The sequence below is a fragment of the Pteropus alecto genome, unplaced genomic scaffold (genome assembly GCF_000325575.1).
Source record: "Pteropus alecto unplaced genomic scaffold, ASM32557v1 scaffold95, whole genome shotgun sequence".
NCBI classification, from domain to species: domain Eukaryota; kingdom Metazoa; phylum Chordata; class Mammalia; order Chiroptera; family Pteropodidae; genus Pteropus; species Pteropus alecto.
Window position 1 is genome coordinate 20,196,673 of NW_006441071.1, and position 23,467 is coordinate 20,220,139.

Here is a 23,467-nt window from a genome sequence, read left to right on the forward strand (position 1 = left end):
TGTGTGTTACTGTAGAATAATTCACTAATTTTAATTAATACAGAGGCAAAACAAAAAAAAAATTAGGTAAAAAACATCTCTGAAAAATACAGATCCCAATAAGCTGATAAAGAAGGAAAATAGGTCTTTTAGAGGAGTGCTAAAAGCAGGATTTAGGAAAGATACTTCCAGTACTCACTTAAAAAAGAAAGAAGTTATAACTACACAACTTTTATACGAAAAGATTAAAGAAACATGTAGTTGATGGCTAAGACTAATCCATTGTCCAAATGAGTTTTGACAGAGATTGCAAAAGAAAGTTCTTGTTGGCTGTGAGTCCTCTTAAAGGAATAGCCAAAAGATTGTTAACCTCAATATGAAAAGGCCACTCCCTCTAAGAAGGTCAGGTGACTGATCTGATTCCAAGAAGTGCATAAATATTATTGAACCATTACACAGATTTTTAAAAAAGTATTACTTGAAAAAAATTTATAGTTTACATAACTGAAATGCTTTACCTGGACAATTGTTGATCAATTCAACAAACTAACTTTATATTTTCAATGTATTCTACTAATTTCTGAAACTTGCTTCTTGTCTTACCATTTTTGACATATATGTCTACAAGATTTTATAAATATATACTACCTTTTTTTCTGGTTTTTTTCTCATCTTCTATACTTGAGAGTATGTTTTCTTCTGGTAACAACTGAATTATTTTTATGGGTTCTTGGGATTTATTATAAGAAGCTATTAATTTTATGTCATTAAGCATAGTAAACCAAGCATTTGGGGGGGGTGAACATTTTCAAATTTTGCATTAGAAAAGTGTAAGCCAGTGTATTCATCACTTTTTATGTTTTAAGTGTTTTCCAAAAATGGACTAATTTGAAAAATCGTACTAGACTCACATAGAAATATAAACATAATGTTAAAGTATTAACTTTTATTAACAAACATATTTCAAAATTTGTTTCATAGTTAAAGATATATTAATAATAAGTGAATACATTATTTGGTTTATACCATTTCCATTAAAAAAGGATGATGGGCTTTATAATTTAAAATCAACCTCTTTCTTCTTAATCACATACTACTCTCCATATGTAAAAGACCATTAGGTAAATACCACTCAGGGCCCAGTAGAGACATAAGGCTCCAAGCCACTGAGTCATTTTGTATTGGCTGAAAGAAAAATTAAGATTTGAGTAGTTTGACATATATGTGGCTGCAGTAAGAAGGAAAACTGCATCAAAGCTACCGAAACTTCTGCTTCTAGAAGATCAGTCTTAAATGGCATGAAATATATTCTCTATTGTACAAAAACCCTAGATAAAACACCAGCATATCTACTTAGCATGAATCTGTTTTTTTTTTCTAAACATAACATTTGCATTGTAGTTAGTATGATAAAGTTAATATGGATATAATATTTAAAAGTATGTGAATCATTTTTTTATTTCTTTCAAATTGTATTATGGTCATAGTTAATAATATATTCAAGATATGAAAAAATATACATATGTGTAATCTCAAAACTTAAATAAACTCGATTCTATTATTCTTTAGTCTAGAAGTTTTACCTGATTACATGTGTCAAGATATGAGACTGAAAGGGAAAGTATACATGGTATTTTTCTGTACTGTCAATGCCATAAATCAAGACAAAAATCTATGCAAGATGGAGAGTTTGACCCATTTAAATAATAAGATAAAATAACAATGTGAAAGTTTCCAAGAAAATAAGACTAGAACTTTAAAAGAATGTATGGAGGATCAACTTTGGGAATGGTGGAATGAGAACTTCAGTTATAGCTCTCCTGTAAAAACAATAAGTACGAATTGGTAGTTACGAAATAGTCATAGCGGTGTAAAGCACAGCATAGGGAATATATTCAATAATGCTATAATAACTATGCATAATGCCAGGTTGGTATTAGACTAATTGGGGGGTCACTTCATAAATTATACCATGTCTAACCACTATGCTGTACATCTGAAACTAATATAAAATAATATTGAATGTCAATTATAATTTAAAAATTTAAGTAAATTTTAAAAAAGAAAGCAAAATAGAGAACCTCAAAAAAATACTGGCAGAAACCTAAAATTATTGCAGAATTCTAGAAATTGGCCAATGCCACAGAACAAACTAAGAATTGTCTATCAAAGAGAAACCACTGAACCTCAGTAAGAGAGATCTGTGATGTTTTAATCCTCTCTGCCCTAGCATTAAGGCATAATAATCATAAAAAAACTGTCCCAGTCAACAGAAAGGACTGAACCATCTTGTAATTCTATTAAATGCACTATCTTTAGAAGCACATTCAATATCTTGTGCAAATCTGCAGCTCCCTGGAAAATATATATTCTGGAGTGTTATGGCTATTTGATTTAACTCAGAGTTCAGCAAAGGAAGTGGGTAAGAAAAGTCCTATGTCCAGGAAATTACCAAAACAATAAAAATTTGCTGGCAATATCTCTGGTGTCTAAGGCTCTGATTTCAAGCAATCAAACAAGATCTTTGCCAGGAATTTAAAAGGAAATACTGGTGAACTAGATTACTATTCAGAACTCTGAAAAACTATCAGATATTCCTAGGGATCTAAAAGGCTGTGCACATGTGCAAAGCTATACACATACCCAGGACAGACCTGGGGAAATAGAAGTCCTCACACATCTCTGGCAGATGTTGAGGATCTATGAAAACAGAAAGTAAAAGTTAAAGTTGTATTATAAACTGCCTGAAGTTTGAAGTAACGACTTCTCATACAAATCCACTTTTGGAGAGTGAAAGACATAAAAGTAAGGTATTTTAAAAAATCAGACCAATAGCAGACTAAATTATACCAAACTTGTTCTGACTCTAGGAAGTTAGGCTTAAAATTAAAACAAGAACTTAAAAATATTCTAGTAGTGTTCAGTGGCTGCTCACTGCAGAGAGTAGAGAATCCACAGAATTGGTCCAGGAAAGTTTCTAAATAAGCAGCAACAATAGAACAACAACAACAAAATAAGAACATAAAATAGCATGAACAACACATTTGGTGAGGAAGGATCTGATTTTAAAGTTGTTACAATATTTTATTTCAAGTATCTAGTTTTCAGCATAAAATGCCAAGACATACAAAGAAATAGAAAAGTATGTCACATATAAAATAAATAAAACTTGCCAATGAGAACTTTCTATGAGAAGGCCCAGATTTCAGAGGTAATAGTTTAGGGTTTTAAATTACGTGTTTTAAATATAAATGTGTTCACAGAACTAAAAGATATTATATTTTTAAAAAGTTAAAAAAAGTGCAATAATTTTTTCATCAAATAGAGAATATCAATGAAGTGATAGAATTTATAAAATGGAACCAAAAATAAATTTGTATTTCAAAAGTACAACTGAAATGTGAAATAGAAATGCTCAATAATATATTTAAACTGCCAAAAGAAAGAATCATTGAATTTCAAAATATGTCAACAGAACTTAACCAGTCTGAGGATCAGAAAAAAGTAAGGAAACCCAAACAGAGACTTCATAGGCTTGTATTACACTATCAAACATACTAACACACATAACAGTTCCAGAAAGAGAAAATAAAAAAGAGTAGAAAGAATATTTCAAGAAATAATGGCCAAAACCTTTCCAAATTTGAGGAACAACATAAAGCAGCATGACTTCTAAGTAGGATAAACTCAAGAGATTCATACCTAGATATATTCAAATTGACAAAATATAAAGACAAACAAAAAATCAGGAAAGCAGAAAGAGAAGAATCCCTCATTACATATAAGAAACTCTTGGTAAGATTAACAACTAACTTCTCATTAGAAACCACGGAGGCCAGAAGACCATGGGATAACATCTTCCATGTGTTGAAATAAAAAAACTGTCAACCAAAAATTCTATATGCAGCAAAATAATCCCTCAAAAATAAAAAGAGGATAAAGATACTCCCAGATTAACAAAATTTAGAAAATCTGTCACTAATAGACTTGCATGAAATACAAGGTTGAAGTGTAAGGACAACATGGTAACTCAAATTCACACAAAGAAATAATGAACACTACTAAAAAGATAACTATATAGGTAAATATTAAAAGACCTGTACAAACTTTTGTTTATAACTCTTTTCTTCTCCTATCTGATTAAAAATCAACTACATAAAGCAATGATTATAACACTGTTCATAGGATTATGATATAAAAAACTGTAATTTGTATGGCAGTAATAGAACAAAGAAGAAAAAAGGAAGAGAGGAGTATTGGGTCTAAGTTTTATATATTATTAAAATTAAGTAAGTATTGATCTAAATTAGATTGTCTTAAATTCTCATGATAACTGTAATCCACCAACCAACCACTAAAGAAATAACTCAAAAAGATTATATTAAAAAAAAAAAAAACACATGTGGAAATTTAAATGATACATGAAAAAAATCTAATTTACATTAAAGATTATAATAATCAAGAAACAAATGAACAAAAGCCAGGTAAGCCACATAAGACATTTAGAAAAAAAAAATAGAAAAAAATGGTTTATGTAAATACTATTGTTTCAGTAATTACAGTAAATGTAATTGAATTAAATATTCCAATCAAAAAGACTGGCAAAATGGAAATACACTTTAGACTGAAATACACTTTAGACTGAAAGAAAAGACACAGATTGTTTGAAAGTAAAAAAAAAAAAAAGAAAAATATATACTATCCAAGTAGTAACTGCTATGGTATAAATCAGGAATCCCCAAACCCTGGGCTACAGACCAGGCTGTGTAGCAGGAGGTGAGTGGCAGATGAGCGAGCGAAGTTTCATCTGTATTTGCAGCTGCTCTACAGCGCTAGCATCACTGCCTCAGCTCCACCTCAGATCATCAGGCATTAGATTCTCATAGAAGCATTGGTCCCTGGTACCAAAAAGGTTGAGAACCACTGGTATAAATGACTGTTTGCCTCTCCACATTCATATATGGAAATCCTAGCCCCCAATATTAATTATAATAGTAAGTGAGGCATTTGGGAGGTGCTTATGTCATGAGAGTAGAACCCTAATGAATGGGATTAGTGCCTTATAAAGGAAACTCCAGAGAGATCCTTAGCCCCTTCCTCCACGTGAATACAATGAGAAGTCTGCAACCCAAAAGAGAGCCTTCGCCCAAATGTGCTGGTACTCTGATCTCAAACTTCAAGTCTCCAGAACTGTGAGAAATACATTTTCTGTTGTTTATAAGCTACTCAGTCTTTGGTATTTTGTTATAGCAGCCAGAACGGACTAAGACAGTACTAAGACAGTAATCAAAAGAGAGCTGGAATGGCTATATGAATTCAGACAAAACAGACTTTAAAACAAACAAACAAAATGTATATCTACAGATAGAGACATTTCATAATGATAAAAGGCTTATGACAATTATATCTATAAACAACTCTCCAAAGTATATTAAGCAAAAACAGACAGAACTGAAGAAGGAATAGACGATTTACAGATAATAGTTGAAAATTTCAATACCACATTTTCAATAATGAATAAAACTAGCTGAAGATCACCAGGATCTAGAAGACTTAAAAAACAGTACAAGTGGACCTAACAGATACCTATAGAGCACTATAATCAACAATAGTAGAATACATGTGCTTTTCAGGTGTACGTGAAACATCTGGCATATAGACTATATGTTATGATGTAAGACAAACCTCGATAAATTTAATTGTTTGAAATAATAAAAGGTTTGTTTTCTGAGTACAAGAAAATTAAGTAGAAATCAACAATAGAGGAAATTATAAAAATTCATGTGAATCTGATTATTAAACCATATAATATCAAATAAGCAATCAGACAAGGAAGAAATCACAAGGAAGATAAAAGATTTTGTAAAGAATGAAAACAAAAACACAACTTACCAAAACTGATGAGATGCAGTTAAAAGTGTGTTTAGAATAAAATTTATAGCTGTTGACACCTAAAAAAATAAAAGTCTCATATTAATAACCTAACCTTCCAATTTAAGAAAGTAGAAAAATAAGAGAGAGCAAAGTAAACCGAAAATAACAGAATGCAGGGAATAAAAGTTAAAATGGACATGAAGAAAATAGAGAATAGAAAAGAATAGAGAAAATCAACAAATCTAAAAGTTGTCTATTTAAAAAAATGAAATTTGAAAAACCAAGTAAAATGAAAACATTTGTCCAGACAAAACTTGTTTATGATAGTTCACATCAGCATTATTCATAATAACTAAGAAGTGGAAACAAGACAAATGTCTATCAACGGATAAACAGCTAAACAATAAGTGGTATATCCACACAATGAAATATTTGGCAGTAAAAAGGAATAAAGTACTGAGACATGCTACAACATGGGTGAATCTTGAAAATGTTATGTGAAGTGAAAGGAACTAGTAGCATTCCGGTTCCATCAGGTAATGAGGAACTTTCACAGCACAGACTGGGAAAGGCCCGGACTCAAGATCCTCTCTTGACTACATAGAAAAATGCGGCTGTATATTTAACATGCACTCATATGGAAAATAAATTGTGCTAAGTATCACAGTTCGTTTTTTTCTTAAGTGAAAGACTTATGAAAAAATATTCAAAGTCTTAACTATATATCCCAAAAAACACTAATTTGCCATTTCAATATTTCCTACTCACCACAGCTGTGTTAATCTTAAGGTGACCAGCTTAATCACCTACTGAAAAATCATGCATGGTTTTCTACTCTGCAATACCAAATCCGAATTACTTAGCCTGTCACTTATGATTTTCCCCCAGGTTTATCTACTATGCATATCCAATTTCTAGAAAACATCACAACTTGCTATTCTTCCAAATGAGTCCCATACTTTATAATTGTGGGGTCTTTGCTTGTGTTTTTTCCTATGCTCAAAATTCTTTTTCTCCCACTGCTTAGCAAAATTCTACTTATTTTTAATCTCAAAAGCAACTTCTACGACAAATTCTCTCTTATTTCCCAAATCAGAACTATGATGTACGCTTTCCAAATTCTTTGGAAAACTGTTTATAAAATACATCTGACACATTTACAGTCATAATCTTATTTATACTTGGCTATAATCAAAGAAGAATTTACACCCCCTATTAGCCCCCACTATTCTACAACTAAGAACCTGATACTTAGCAAAGTAACCCCATGTGTACCACCTAGTAAAGACCAGAAATTAGGTGAAAAATAATTTAGCTAAAGCCAAAATCTGGGCTCTTGTGATAATATAGTAGGTAACATTTTTTTTTTCTTTTCATATTTTAGGCATTGTTCTCTTTACTTTTAAAAACACCTCTCTCCTTTGAGTTCTTTATTCTCTCCGAGACCTGATTTTCCTCCCATATCATTGTATGCCCCTTCTCCATTTCTTTTTCAAGATTTTTATTTCTTGATCCTTAATTCTTGTAATGTCCCAAACTTTAACTCTTTATCTTCTTTATTTGTACTCACTGTCATGGTTTTAAATATTATGTATATGCTTGTGGCTTCAAGATTTACATATCCAACTCTAATCTCTCTGCTGAGCTACAGACTAAAATATTCAACCACCTGCTCAGAACCTCCATTTGGATGTCTAATTTAAGGTTAAAATATTTAAAGGAGATTCTCTCTTTCTCTCCCCTATCAAAGTACATTCTTATACCACCTCTTTTCTCATATCACCAAATAGTACACCACCATGCAGTAGTTCAAACCAAAATCAAAAGTGATCTTTGATTCCTCCTTTCTTTCATATTTATGATCACTAAATACTGTTTGTGACTATCAAAATATATTACCATTTCTTACAGCTTACATTCTATTATGTTCATTGAAGCCACCAAAATATCTTGCCTAGAACTTGTCTAGTTTTCATAACTAGGTCTTCTTCTTCTAATTCTGCCCCAGTACTGGATACCTTCCATTTTCCCCTGCAAGTCCACTCACCATTGTTCTCCATTCTGCCCTGCACCTCCCAAAGCTGACATGCATGGACAGTATCATCAGGCTCCCTAGTCCTAGGTTGCATTTGTTTTGGCCAATGGGCTTGTGAGTGGGGCATCAGCAAGAATTAGGAGCAGGGAGGATTGTGAGGGGAGAGATTAATTACAAGATCTTTCATGCAGATTGAACTCAGTTTGACCAGTTCCTTAATTTAAGTTATCAATTTTATCAGACACTCCTCTGCACACAGCTCTTTCTTTCCCCATTTCACTAACTACTCAATTCCTCTGTGTTTTTGAGCCCAGGAATGGTAAAAGCTCCCAAATATTGGCCCTGTTTTAATGCACTCTAGTTTGCTAATTAGCTACATCTTTATGAACAGTCCTTTTAGTCAGCCCTCCACAAAGCAGCCAATTTGAGTTTGGCATTTATGTCCAGCAAGGACTTCAGTTGATATACTACCCATGGTTTATTCTATACATATCAACAATAATTATCTTTAAAAAAAATAAATGAAGTAATAAAAAAAGTTCTTGAAACTCTCCAGTGAACATAGTACATTTAACTAAGATCCACATCCCTAACCATGGCTCTTGAGGTGCTGTAGGAGCTGACTCTGCCCATAACTCTGGGTTCATCTCCTACAGTTCTCCCTCTCACTCATTCTGTACCTGTTGTTCTGATTTTCCATTTGTCTCTCAAACAAGAATATAATAAATTGAGCTTCCTTCTATCTCATCATATTTTCTGTTAGTTCTACCTGAAATGCTCCTCACACACAGGTGATCATTGCTTGCTTCCTCGTTTTGCGGAGGTATTTTTTCTTTTCTTTTTTCTTTTTTTTTAATTTAGGTATCATTTAGTGAGGCCTTCCAAACCACCTTATCGAAAATAGTCCCCACCTATATTCAGTATCTAACCCTTTGCCTGACATTATTTTTCTAGAAGAATTTATCTTCACCCCAAATTGTATTTTATATTTATTTATTTGAATATCTGTTTCATTCATTAGAAGTTTCACAATGTCAAGAATTTTATCTCTTACTTATTATTATATTTCGAGTATAAAAATAGTTCCTGAGATATACTAGTGCTATGAATAAACAAACAAAAAATGAATAATGATTTGGGTACATAAAGTGAGTGAAGTAGCCATTGAATGATTATAAACACCATTTTACAGATAAGAAACTCAGTTTCCTAGAAAATGGCAGATTTGAGAATATTGCACCACTTTAATAAAGGCAAGAATTATGTCTTACTAAACTTTATTTCTCTTAAACCCTGATACAGTGCCTTGCACTTAGCAATCCTCAATTAATTTATGCTGATTAATGTTGAAAGATTTTTAAAGATCAGTGTGGCAGCAATGTGAATACTGAATTCTGGAAGGAAAGCTAGTCAGGAATTTATTTTAGTTCTTAGGTATGTATTTCCAGGTAGTCTTAGATAACATAAATTGATAATTAAAAGGTACTTTAATGAAGGCATCTATGATTATTATGGTCAAGCATTAACGTTTTATATATATTTACTTGCAATTGCTCTCCTAGTTTGTATATTATCCAGGCTTTGCTTGCTACTTGTCTTTTGGAAGATCTGCTTTTGGGAAATTTCATGGCTCATTAATAAATTCATCAAACAGTTTATATAGAAAAAATAAGTTATCAGAAATTCATAGCAGTCATTTTAAAATTTTTATTAGTAGCTCTGGTACAAGCAAGTAACAGCATTTTAGAAATAAAATATGGTATTATGTGAATATTACCCTGAAATTCAGCTTCACAACATTTTTTTTTTCAAATTTATAAGATACATAATTGTTTATAACATGGTATGTGGGATTAAAAAATGTAGATATCAGCTTCACGCTATCTTATTTGGTTAAGGAGTTAAGAAGCACATATATATAAAGCAAGTAGATAGTTATTTCAAGACAAGATATTACATAAGCCCATAAAGGATATAGTAGACAACTTTGCTTAGGATCTCCAAGACCAACCTAGTATGTTTTCCATGAATTATTTTGACTTGGTTCAACAAAATGTTTACAATCATAGCATATGTAACATTTATACGTATAGCAATGGAACTTTGTTAGGCTTTGCATGATTGTGAATTTGGTAATTTTGATATTGGCTTAGTTTCTGAGTACTTTTTTTTTCTTAAAAAATCAAATAGCTACTGGTTGTTTTACCACAATATTGTAAAACTGCTTAGAACATATAGTTCTGTGAAGTGAAGACACTTCCCAATCACAAAAACTTTAGGATAAAAATATTACTAGAAAATAAGGTTTTTAGTAACTGTGATCTCAAGTTAAGGCAAAAAAAACCAGACTGAGATGATGAAATCTAAGTCTAATTGTCAATGTAAGGGGAAAAAAAAATTTTTCTCTTAAGGGAATATTCATTTTATGTAATTCTACATTCTTATATTTGTCTTTGATGTGAAAGATCCTTTAAAACAATTTTAAACATTGTTGTTCTTGGTCAGTAAATTACTTCTAATATTCTACCAAAGGACAGAAAGAGTTTTTCTTTTGTACAATGTCTATTCCATTAAGATATTAAAAAATGCCACTATTGTAAGATATCTAATGGACACTAAAAGAGATTCTGTAAGACTAAGTCAAGTAAAGAAAGATTAAAGACAAGTCTGAATCCAATGTCACAAACAATAAACACAAATTAGGAAATTTCAATTGAACAGATTAGAATATACAATGAAAATAGAATGATGTTCAAAATAACTACAGAAAAAGGATAAAAATATTTTACATATATTTTTTTAATTGTAGAGAAGTTTAGAAGTTATAAAAATATTAAGACTTCCTGTACGCTTCACACATAGGATCCCCTATTGCTGAAATTACTGTTACATTTGTCACAACCAATGAACCATTTTTATTGAATAAAAATATTTTATTCAGATTTCCTTAGTTTTTGTCTCATGACATTTTTCTGTTCTAAGATTCCATATAGGATATTATATTCTATTTAGTTTCCTCAGGCTTTTCTAGATTACAAGAGGTTCTTAGATTTTCCTTTTATTTGACTACCTTGACAGTTTTGATGAATACTTGTCAAGTATATTCTAAAATGTATTTCACTTTGGGTTTGTTTGATGTTTTTCTCACAGCTGCACAGGTTTATGGATTTGAGGAGAAAGACCACAAATGTAAGTTGCCATTCTCATCACATCTTATCAAGTGTAGATGCTATTTACATGACTTATCCCTGAGGATAATTTTTATCAGCTGACAAAAGTAGTTTTTGTTATGTTTTTCCACCTGAAAATTACTTTTTTTCTTTCTTCTTTCCATAATGTACTCTTTAGTAGGAAGTTACTATAGGCATCACACATGTAAGGGGTGAGATATTGTCCTCCACCTCTTTGAGGAGCCAGTAGCTACATAATTTATTTGTAATTCTTCTGAATGGGAGATTTGTCTACTCTCTCTCATATATTTATTTACTCAGTTATTTCAATCAGTCCAGCACATGGATATTTATTTTATAATTTGGGTTATAATCCAATGCTACGATATTAATTTTATTGCTCAAATTGTACCAGTTTAGAACCACTGAGAGCTCTTTCAGTTGGTTCCTCTGTCTCTCTGATATATCTCCAGTGTTTTGTTTTTTTTGATTACTGTCTTACTTTCTGGCATGACAAAAATACTTATTGATTCATCTGATATATTCCTTGTTTTAACCCTAGAGTCAATCATTCTTCTAAATACTCATCACCCTAGGTCATGCAGATTTTCTCCTATGTTTTCTTCTAGACATTTTATAGTTTGAAATTTTATATTTAGGTATCTGATCCATTTTTAATTAATCTTTGTGAGAATGTGAAGTCTGTGTATAAGACCATTGTTTATATGGTCGCCCAATTGTTCCAGCACCACTTGTTGAAGACCATCCTATCTCTATTGAATTGCCTTTGCACCTTTGTCAAAGAGCTAGTGACTATATTTGTGTGCGCTCTCTATATTCTTATTTTATTCTTATTTTAAATTCTCATCCTTTTGTCATTATCATAATGCTGTTATAACAGTTGATTGTTGAGATCAATTATAATCTTGAAATCTTAACATTGGGTTGAGTCTAGAAATCAAGTAATGTGATTCCTCCTATTTTGTACTTTTTCAGAATTGTGTTGTCTAATCTAAGTCTTTTGACTTCCACATAAAATTTAGAATCAATTTATAGATTCTTACCAATCTTGCTGGAATTTTGATTGAAATTATATTGAATGTATAGATAAATTTGGAAAGAATTAACAACAATATTGAGTCTTCCGATTCATGGATACAAAATATCTATTCATTTATTTAGATCTTCTTTGATTACTGTCATCAATGACTTGTAAATTTCCACATACAGATATAGAACATATTAATTAGATTTACTAATAAATCTATTTTAAATTATAAATATATTTTATATGTGTTATATTTACATATATTTTATAAATAATTTTATATTTATGTTTATAATTATTTATATTTATGTTTATATATATAAACATTTATATATTTTAGATTTCAAATTCCAAGTATTCATTGCTGGCATAGGAAATCAATTGACTTTAATTTATTAATCCTATACCCTGCAACCTTGAAATACTTGTTTATTATTTGAAAAGTTTTAATATTTCATATAATGTTGGGAGAGTCTACATAAAGAATCATGTCATCTACATATAAAGAAATTTTATTTCTTCTTTCTAATCTTTACACCTTTTATTTATTTTTCTTGCCTTATTTTGAAGAGAGTAATGATAGGAAATCCTTATTTTGTTAGGAGGAAAGTCATGTCTTTCAGTATAAAGTCCAATATTAGCTCTGAGGTTTTTCATATATATATATGAATTTATATATAAATATGAGGTTCCCTTATATTCCTAGTTTTTTTGAGAATTTTTACCATGAATGGGTGTTGAATTTTGATAAATGCTTTTTGTGTATCTATTGATATAGTCATATAGTTTTTCTAATTTGTTCTGTTAATATGATGATTACTTTAATTCATTTATAAATGTTAAAACAGCTTTGCATTCCTGGATAAATGGTACTTGTATTTATGTTTTTATTTTTTATATTGCTGGATTTAATTTTTTGTTAAGAATTTTTGCCTCTATGCTCATTATAGATATTAGTATGTATTTTCCTTGTGAAGTCTTTATCTTGTTTTGACATTAGTGCAATGATGACCTTATTAAATGTGTAGGAAAATGTTTCTTCTTTGTTCTATGTTCTGAAAGAAATTGCATAAAATTGGTATTATTTCTTCTTTAAATGTTTAGTAGAATTCACTAGTGAAACTTTTGGGCCTCACATCTTCTTCTTTGGAATGTTTTTTAACTACTAATTCAACTTAACAGACATAGGGAGATCCAAGTAATCTATTTTTTCTTGAGTGAGTTTTGGTATTTTGTTTCTTTCAAGGAATTACCCATTTTGCACAGAATTGTTCATAATATTTCCTTATTATCCTTTTAATTTCCATGGGATCAGTAGTAACTACTGTTCTTTCAATTCTGATATTGGCAATTAATGTCTTGTCTTTTTTTTTCCTTGGTTAGCCTGACTAGAGATTTAGCCATTTTATTAATCTTTTCAAAAAACTTGCTTTTGGTTTTTTTCACTTTGGCTACTGTTTCCTGCTTTTAATTTCATTGATTTCTCTCGAATGTTGTTACTATTTCTTTTATTTTGTTTGCTTTAGGTTTAATTTGCTCTTCGTTCTCCAATTTCTTAAGATGGAAGCTTAGCTATGTCTTTGAGATTAATGCTCCTAAGAGAGTATCTTGCAGTTATAATTTTCTCTTAGTCTAAATCTGTGTAGGCCTGTGTCTTAGGGGTATGGCTTTCACAAATGTTTCTCTCCCTCTTCTAGGTGTATAGCTTTTTAAAACCCTTTTTACAACTCTTTCTCCTAGCTGAAATGTTCCTCATTTATTTTCTTCAAGTTCTATCCTTATTTTTTTTTCTTAGATGAGATAAGGCAGCTGGAACCGGGGCCAAATTCTCTTTCTCCAACTGAGAAAAGTTTTAAAAAATTGTTTTCTTGTGAATTATTTTCTCCTAGACAGTATTTTTTTTTTTAATTAAATATATTGTGGTGACATTGGTTAATAAAATTATATAGGTTTCAAGTGTATGATTCAATAATACATTATTTGTATATTGCATTGTGTGTGCACCACCCAAAGTCAAATCTCCTTCTGTCGCCATATATTTACTCCCTTTACCCTTTTCTATGTCCTTCCTACCCCCATTTACTTCTGGTAACCATTATACTGTTGTCTGTGTCTATGAGCGTTTGTTTGTTTGTTGCTTTCGGTTTTATAACCAACATATGAGTGAAATTATATGGTTCTCAACTTTTTTCATCTGCCTCATTTCACTTAGCATATTCTCAAGATCCATCTATGTTGTTGCAAATGGCAGTATTTCAACTTTTCTATGGCTGAGTAATATTCCATTGTATATATGTACCACCTCTTCTTTATTCAATCATCTATCAAAGGATACTTCAGTTGTTTCCATGTCTTGTTCACTGTGATTAATGCTGTAGTGAACATAGGGGTACATATATCTTTACAGATAAATGTTTTCAAATTTTGGGGGTAGATAGATACCCAGAAAGACTGCTGGGTTACATGGTAATTATATTCTTGACTTTTTGAGGAACCTCCATATTGTTGTAGGCATTTCTTAGGGAGGAGATTTAGATGGATTTTCAAGATAGCTACTCACCCACCTCCCAATTAGCATCACTGGGGAAACTTTTTCAAATTATCACCATGAGAATTTGGTGGCTTCCAGAAGACTGAATAAGTATGGGGATCCTCTTATGACTGTAGTCTGAGAGAGCTTTCCACTTTCAAGCTAGTCTGCACTCAGCTTCCAGCAGTTTCTTCAAATGAGCATTTAAATGTTCCTACCAGCTTAGATATTCCCATAATTTCCTCTCCAAGTAAGCAAATCTTGGGGTCTCAGTTTTCCCTGAGACTTACGTGCAATCACGGGTCAAAAAAATAATTGATTTTTAATTTGACTGGGTTTTTTGTTATAAAGACAGGAGTAAAGACTTACCATCAATTTAAAAATGATATTGAAACTCAAAGTCTCTAGAAATAATTAGACATTTATTCTACAACTTACATCATTGCAGATCAATTTGATAAAATGTAGAATTCCTTAAAAAATGGAATTAGTAATGTCATACTAATTGTCATACTTCAGAATATAGTTCCCAAAAAATAAGAACAAAATTTATTTTCAAATGTTTATCAAATATTTATAAAATCTGATCATTTAAATATATGAGACCACAAAATAATACTTCAAACAATATCAAAATTTTAAAAAGTATATTATATATTAAATAGAATATTATTAAAACTAGATATAGATTTTTACAGCAAAAGGAGAAAATAATAAGTTTATGCTATATTTTTATAAGCAAACATTTTCTTTAACATAAATGGTACTATTTATTAATCTTATCATAACTAGCACTAGTACCAGCCTGCACTATTTTATTTTCATAATTTATTAATTTTCCACTAAATGTTAATATTCATTTGAGTAATATATAGTTAACAAAATGATTCTAATAAAGAGTATGCCACTGCTATTTTAATTTTTTAAATATTATTTTTAAGCTTTCCTTTTAAAAATACATGTTTTAGACACATCAAAACTTCACATCTATGAATTTAGAAACCAATCCAAGTAGTTACCAATCACTAGATCCTGAAATCTGTATAGCCAACATTTAAGACAGAACATAGTAATATATGCACATTTAATGCAGCTATAAATTTGCATAATTTTCTAGGTAAGTTTTAAAATAGAAACAGCTTGCAATTTTTTAAAAGATCATGGTCATTCTTTTCAACCCTGAAGCGAGAAAATACAAATTCCTATGGGAGGATTGCAGCCACTATAAAAACTATAAGGATCTCTAGAAAAGTTTCCATTCACATTCTCTTTCACCAGTTTCCTCCTTTTCTGTTTTACGGGAGATACATCTTTAAAAGGAGTAACTAGTTAACTTCATTCCAAAAAATCTATCCTTTAAAATAGATTCTACTTTAATTTTTTCACTTTCTATGCTTTTCTAGGGGAAATAAATTTGTATCAATATTTTCAACTAGTCTGTTTTGATTTTACTAGGGTTGGGGATTTTCTGATTAATATTTTAACTCTGAGCTTGCACCCTGAGGCAATTTCATAAACAGCACAATTTTTGAAAATCAACTAAATCAATAGGTTGTATGTTATGATTTTTAATTTTTTATGATAAATGTTCCTTGTGGCTTCAGGCCCCACATCTTAAAGGTTTTATATTAGAAGATAAAGTAACAGTATAAAGGTGAAATGACTATTGGAATGATTCAAATCTTATTAGTTTATAAACAAGTGAAAAGTAAGTTAGGGACAATACATCACTTCTTTTGAATGAGTATTTTAACATCAGCATTTTGTAGTCACAAAAATAAATCAATTATTTTAAATGAAGCATTTCTTTTCAAAAGAAATTGAAGGAAATAAAAATAATTTTTTACTCATTTGAGAAGAAAATGAGTCCATTGGGGAACTTTGCATGGGGCCTGGAAGGGGGATAAAGAGACAACCAAAGCACAAAGCAGGCTTCTGAAACTTATTTAAAATATTTCTTTTTGAATTTTTTTTTTCTTTTAAAGCTTTCAAGTTTTAATCATTACCATGTGGGATTTAGAAAGAAATTGTTAAAAATAATTGCTCACAATAATCATAAGTAGTCTGAATTAAATTAGAGCAGAGAGTGAGAGATGATGCAGTAAGTATAAATTTGCTTTAAAAGACTAATGCTTAATGGAAGGCCACGTTTAATATTGTATATGAAGTCATTTATTATTGGCAAGAATCCCTAAGCATTTCAAGTCTAAGTGAATAATGTTAATGTTTGGATTTGGTTATCATTCATGGATTTACCATTTTTTTTCTAATGGTACTAGTCAATTCACAACATATTAGGGAAGATATTTCCTTAAGCGTTATCATCCTTGTGAAAGACCATCTCAAAACCTTTGTGTAAATAGTGTTACACTGTTCTCAGAAGAATATTTAATGTATTTTTTTAAAGAAAAAGCGAAGGACCTTAAGAGATGAAAAATTTGCTTGAATAGACCTAAAAAAAAAAAAAGATGACAAATGCATGTTGAAAGAAATGCAAATTTAAAACCTCAGTGAGAGACCATTTTTCATATCCCAGTTAGGAAAAAAAATGAAAAATTGAACTTGTAAGGAAATAAATGTTTTTACACACTGCTGGTGAGAGTTCAAAATGATACAACCTCTACAGAGAGAAATTTAACATTATATAATAAATTCACATATGTGTTTGCCCTTTGATTCTGCAATCCCACTTCTAGAAATTTATCCTGAAGATATGCCTTTCCAAATATGAAACAAAATATGTAGTTATTCATTGTGGCATTATTTGTAATAGCTAAATATTAAAAACAACCTAAGTACTCACCCTCACTGGAATCTAGCTGAATCGATTACACAATATCCATAAAATGGTAACCAGAAGAAATATGAAGACTATGCCAACCAACATGAAAAGAATTTTAGGCCACCATATAGATTTTTTTAAAAAGCAAGGTCTAAAAAATACATATTATATGCTACCTTTTGCGGAAGAGAGAAAAAATATATATACATACACATAAAAAAGAAATAAATCTTCAGCTCTATTTAGTTAGCTTAGTAGTACTGTGTTTTAATTCTGAAATCATGGGCACTATATTGTGGAATAGAGCAAATAAGTGAAAATATTGATGTTTTGGGGAAAATGTGGGCAAAGGAGAGACAAATACAAGATAGAAAATGAAGATAAACAGAAGAATCCAATGATGTTAAATTTAATCTGAAAGAATCAGTATGAACTTGTCATTTTCTTGTGTATATAAAAATTTTCTTGCTCTATACACTAAAATTACACAAAAACAGTGACATTCCAAAAGCAAAGAACACATGTAAGTCCCATTATGAAATACAATTTCCCTCTAAAAAGAAGTTAGGGCTTGGGAAAAATGGGATATATCATATCTAGGACAGAAAAGTTCAAAGTGAACTTCAAACACCTTCTTGGATAGAAAGAAAAAAGAAAGCTGTCTTTTAAGAAAGAATGCCAGCTAATAAAATCAGGGAGAATAGCAAAAATAGAATACCATCATTTTATTACTTATGGGGGGAAAAAAAAGGATGCAGGCAAGATTAACAATGAGTATGAAAGCCATTAAAGAAAGGCTGTCAGAGAAGGATTGAATCAGAAGATACGTTTTTAAAATGAAGAGGTCTGGCTGCCACTATCTTGATCAAGTGGTCAAACATAGTATTGCCAATGGTGTGAAGGCCTCACTTGTTATAACCCCTGAGGGGCACAGCATCATCCCTGTGGTGTGAGGTTGCTTTCACCTAAATTAATTTTCACCTAAATTTTATCTTAAGGAAGCAATCTAAAGAACCTGGGCTAGAAGATTTTCTGCAGGGCAATTTGATTAGGCTATTTGAATAAATAAATGAACTGAAGTGAGGGAGGTGACTTAAGACACATAGTAGCCAAATGTACTACGTGAACCCTGCTAGGTCCCTAAATTGAAACAATCACCACCTATGAAGGACTTCTGGGGAACAACTGAGGATATCTGAGTATGACCTGTATGTTGATTAATGCTATTGAATTAATGTAGATTTTCTTAGGTAGTAGTTATGTGGTTTTGTAGGAGAATGTCCTTACTTTTGGAAGAAGCATATTGAAGTATTTAGACGTGAAGGGTTCTGATGCCCCTATCTACTATTGTGTTTCGGCCAAAAAGAGAGAAAGGAAGAGAAGATGGGGAGGTGAGGAAAGTGGAGGAAAAATGGAAAGATGAGAGCAAGTGTGACAAGATTTTAACAAGTGATGAACCTGTTTAAGGAGTAAGTGGGTTTTTATTGTGCTATTCTATCAAGTATTCTGAGAGTTGAATTATCTCAAAATAAAAATAAAATAAATATACAGGAAAAATAATTGATGCATATTAATAACCAGTTTTTTTAAAAATCTTGGAATATACCACAGTACAAAGCATAATGTGAGCACTGTGTTGCTATTCTCATAAGTACAATTTCAAACTGTTTGGGCTTATTGAGACCACCACTGGAATGAAAGATAAATATAACAAATTATTAAGATCAATAAAAATTATACCTTATGTTAGAAAGGTGTTGGGGCAGGGGAGACCACAAAAGAGAGGGATTTTGATAAATACATTAACTGGATCAAATACTATAGATGCTTTTCAAGATAACAAATAACAGAATGTTTTTCTGAATTGCATCATTTCTGAGTTAGTTATTGTTACGATGATATTTTAATTGACATTAACAACTTTATTCAGAAATATAAGATGAGCAAAAAAGGGATTTATTTTAACAAATGTTTCTTGAAAATCTTCTATGTGCAAAACAAATGCATGTTATGAAAGGAATATGTGTAACTACTGCTCCTTATATGTTATTTTTAACATGTATTTTGGAAATGAAAAACAAGTGAATAAATATCCAATATTGTGTGCTCTACTTAGTAAAAACAAGAAAGCTTCTGCATAATTTATATTTAGTTAACCTAAAGAATGATCAACATTATTTTAAAGTAAAACTATTATGGAAAAGTGGACATATTTGGTTGGGCTATCTTCCAAAATACAATTACTTACAAATAATAGTAACTTTTACCAATAAATACAAGCAATAAACCAAAACAAACAATGAAATCTAGCACCTGCTAGGATAAAAAGGTGTATAAACATTGAGAATGCGAACTTTAGAGTCAGTATTTTTTACAATCAGATCCTAGATCTCTCAGTTACTATCTCTATGATGATATGAAATTTACATAGAATCTCTAAGCCTTAGTTCCCTCTTCTGTGAAAAGAAATAATACTTGTAAATTACTTGTTCTAGTGTAAGAAATACTCCATAAATGTTATATTACTGTTGCTAAACTAGTGTGGATGAAAAAGAGGTTCTATGCAAAGTAAATTCACAAGGTGATCTGATCATAAATTCCTAACTAGGCATGTCAAGGTGAATAGTCACACCCCAGGCAAATAAATTCTTTAGTACAATGTTTATCTTTGCCTTTAGCAAGCCCTGTCCATTGATTCTGTGCTTCTACATTAACACACATTTGAAATGCCCCCTTTTTAGATCCCTCCTTCTAAAGTGTGACCATCCTCCTTAAGTTCAAATGCATAAAAGAAACTGCAAAACTTTTAATGTCTGGAACATTTGAGATTTTGCTCCTTGGCATATGTCTTCAGTTTGGCTCAAATAAACTCTTATAGAAAAATTCTCTGTGGCTTTGGTCATTTCTTATGTTGATATTAGAAAGTTTTAATTGTCGTTATATCCAAAATAGAAATGAGAAGTTCAAAGGAGATGATATAAAAGTGGTCAGCATCTGAATTGCTTTATATAATAACTATTAAAATTGCTTTATAGGTAGCATTATTTACTTATGTACAAAGGTCTAAATTCATGAACAAAACTTTCTCCAGTTTTTTCTGTTATGATTGCCAAAGAAGAAAAGGGACAAAAGATGAGAAGTAGAAGTTGTGGAACATGAATGGCCATTTTAACTACAGATAGGAAGCTTGCGTCAGGCTCCATACTTGCCAGCAAAGAGGAGCCTGACCTACTGATGACCAACCCCTAAAGTGGCAAAAGAAGAAAACTTTCCAAGGCTCCACATGTTTCATGAAGAAATTCCAGGCTCTTTCATTAGATTGCTATTATTTGTTTATTTTACAATAGTGAACATGCAAAAAGAAAAATAAGCTTTTGTTAGAATGATTTAAATTAGTGGTTCGCGGCTCTTAAAATTAGTTCAATATTGTATTTTCTCATATGTAATAATCTTAGAGAACCATATGTCCTCTTCTCTTTAGATTATTTCTATTTGTGAAGAAAAACAACTAGAGATAAACACATGTTGAGTTGAGCTGATGAGTGTTCTTTCACCTCCTCTAAGACAGGCATGAATTTATCTTCTATGACTGTACCTCTTTACCAAGTTCTTGGACTTACTACATAGAAGAAGACAATCTGCTATTATAGTATTACTTTACAATTGTTGTAAAAATGTTCATTGACTTAAACTTTACAATATCCTTGATCACATTTTGCTCATTATTCTCCACTGAATCCAGCGGAACCAATGACTTGATTCGTGGAGCTGCGGGGGAAAGAACAGTCTTGTTCACATTGATGTAGATCCAGATTCAGCACAGAATAATCATATTTATTCAATCCTAAGACTTTTATTTTTTATTTTTTTTAGGCAAGGTGACCCTTGCTTGACCTCACAGATTGCAAGGACCTTGTCAGCTTACAATCCCTTATTTTTTATTTTTTACATCTACAGCACCTGGTCTTCCTAGGTGGTCTCCCATCCAAGTACTAACCAGGCCTGACCCTGCTTAGCTTCTGAGATCAGATGGGATCGGGCTTGTTCAGGGTGGCATGGCCATAGAGACTTTTCTTTTTTAACATATTAATATTTCTGAAATTAGCTAATAAATTACGTCAAATAATTTCCTTTTTTTCCAAAAGCCTCTTTTTAAATATATAAAACACCAAGCAATTAATATTTTTTTAGCATCAAGGAACTATAGCTTGTAGTTATTGGTTTCTATAATTATGAGTTAAATAATCATGTCACAGAAGATACTAGTGAGAGGTAGAGATGTAGAGATAAGATAAATTGCATCTTTTAGCCAGCCACACCTAAGGTGCCCTTCTGAATAATCCCTATATTGCTCCATACCCTAAGTTGCTGTGGTTTTTGCCTCATGTACCTACTTCCCTGGATAGATGAGTAGATGAGACTTGATGACTGAAAAAAAGCAGCTAAATCTAGGCCAGTCATCAGTCACTATGGTGACTGGGCATGATGATGTGCACCCAAATTCTTTACACTGGAAAGTGACCAACTAAACCAATCATATTTTCTCTTTTTTTTTCCCAATTGAAAGGAGAGCTCTGTGAAAACACTCAGTATGTAGTAAAAAAGAAGGCAATAAACAAGAGACATGATGTAAAGAGGAGAGTAGAGAGAAAAATGAGACAGATAAGGTAAAACAGAGCCAGAAAGAATCTGAGCCTGCCAGTTAGAACAACAGGAGCCTGCTTCTGAGGAGGCACTGCTAATACGAATGCTGGGTCATTAGTCTGCTGTTGGACTACCAGGGTGACATGTGTCCTGAATGACATTCCAATTCTCTATGATTCCTAACTAGGTGATTGTGCAAATATTCTGAACAATGCTCCTGTTTCTCATGAAGCCCTATGAAAAAAATTCTTCCTTCACTTTACTCTTTATCCCTAAGCTAAGGTCCTACTACCTGAGCTGTCTAACTATAATTCTAGAGGAAGAAAAGTTTTGAGTAAATAGTATTATTAACACACATAACTCAATTGAGTTAAGGTGGGAAATATCTATTTGTGCTCTAGAATTCTTATTTGATCTTAGGGTTTTATTATTGTGACATTTTCTGGCCAGAGCCCACAACAAACACTGGCCTGACTCTATCAACATGCTTATCTATATCTTTGTTGCCTGTAATTGACAATCAAGATTATAAAGTTTTGATTTTCCCTCAGGCTACTTAACCAGATGCCACTGTCTGAGCATTTCAGGTTGAGTTACTAAACAAGGAAAGTAGCAGGTAAGTGTCTACATTTTAAAGAGAGTTGCTGCATTAGTCTGAGTTCTGCAAGAAAAAAAATCTACCTTAGAAATTTGGAGTAGAAAGATATTTCAGAGTTTTCACAATTGTCGGAATGGCTGGGAGAATAATATTAAAGAAGGTCACTATTGACTTTCAGTAAATTTGGAAGGGCAAGGATTGCAAGAAAAATGCCACCAAGGACTCCATCTGCCTACAGCATCAAATGGAGGAGGAGGGTGCCTGAAGGTGCTGGAAAACCTCTGTCTGCTACCTGCCAAGATCCATGCGCCTGCCCACAGCTCTCACCAGAGAATAACAGTTATCTTTCTCTTCAGTTTTCCTAATCTCCTATGAGACTCTGTGATTGGCAAAGTCAAACCTACACTGTGCTGGCAAAGGGGTCTGGGACATACAGTTCCCAGATTTCTTCCTTAAATCCTAAGGACAAATGTAAAGGGAGATGGGAAGATACTGAATTAACAACAACCAATCCTGAACTACAGTTAAGGAGCCTCCAGACTTCAGAGCTTAATAAGCCATGCAGGGCTTCTCAGAGGTAGACAAGATGTTCTTGAGATCAGCACATCATCAGTAGTCTTGAGGCTTTAGAAAAGCTAATTACAGGCTTAGAGGGAAAATGATTTCTCTCTTTCCTTTCTAGTAGAGGAGAAAGGCAAGTGTTTCTTCCCCTCTTGTTCCCCTCAACCATGTTCAGCTGAAGAGGTACTTGCAGAGGTGGAGGTAACTGCATAAACATCTCGCACTCTTGTTCAATGCTTACCGAGC

At 31.7% G+C, this 23,467-nt stretch overlaps 1 pseudogene; it reads right to left on the reverse strand.

Annotated features, from left to right (window-relative positions):
* Positions 1–21,366: 21,366 nt before the first annotated feature.
* LOC112485151 lies at positions 21,367–21,485 on the reverse strand (annotated as a pseudogene).
* Positions 21,486–23,467: the final 1,982 nt, after the last annotated feature.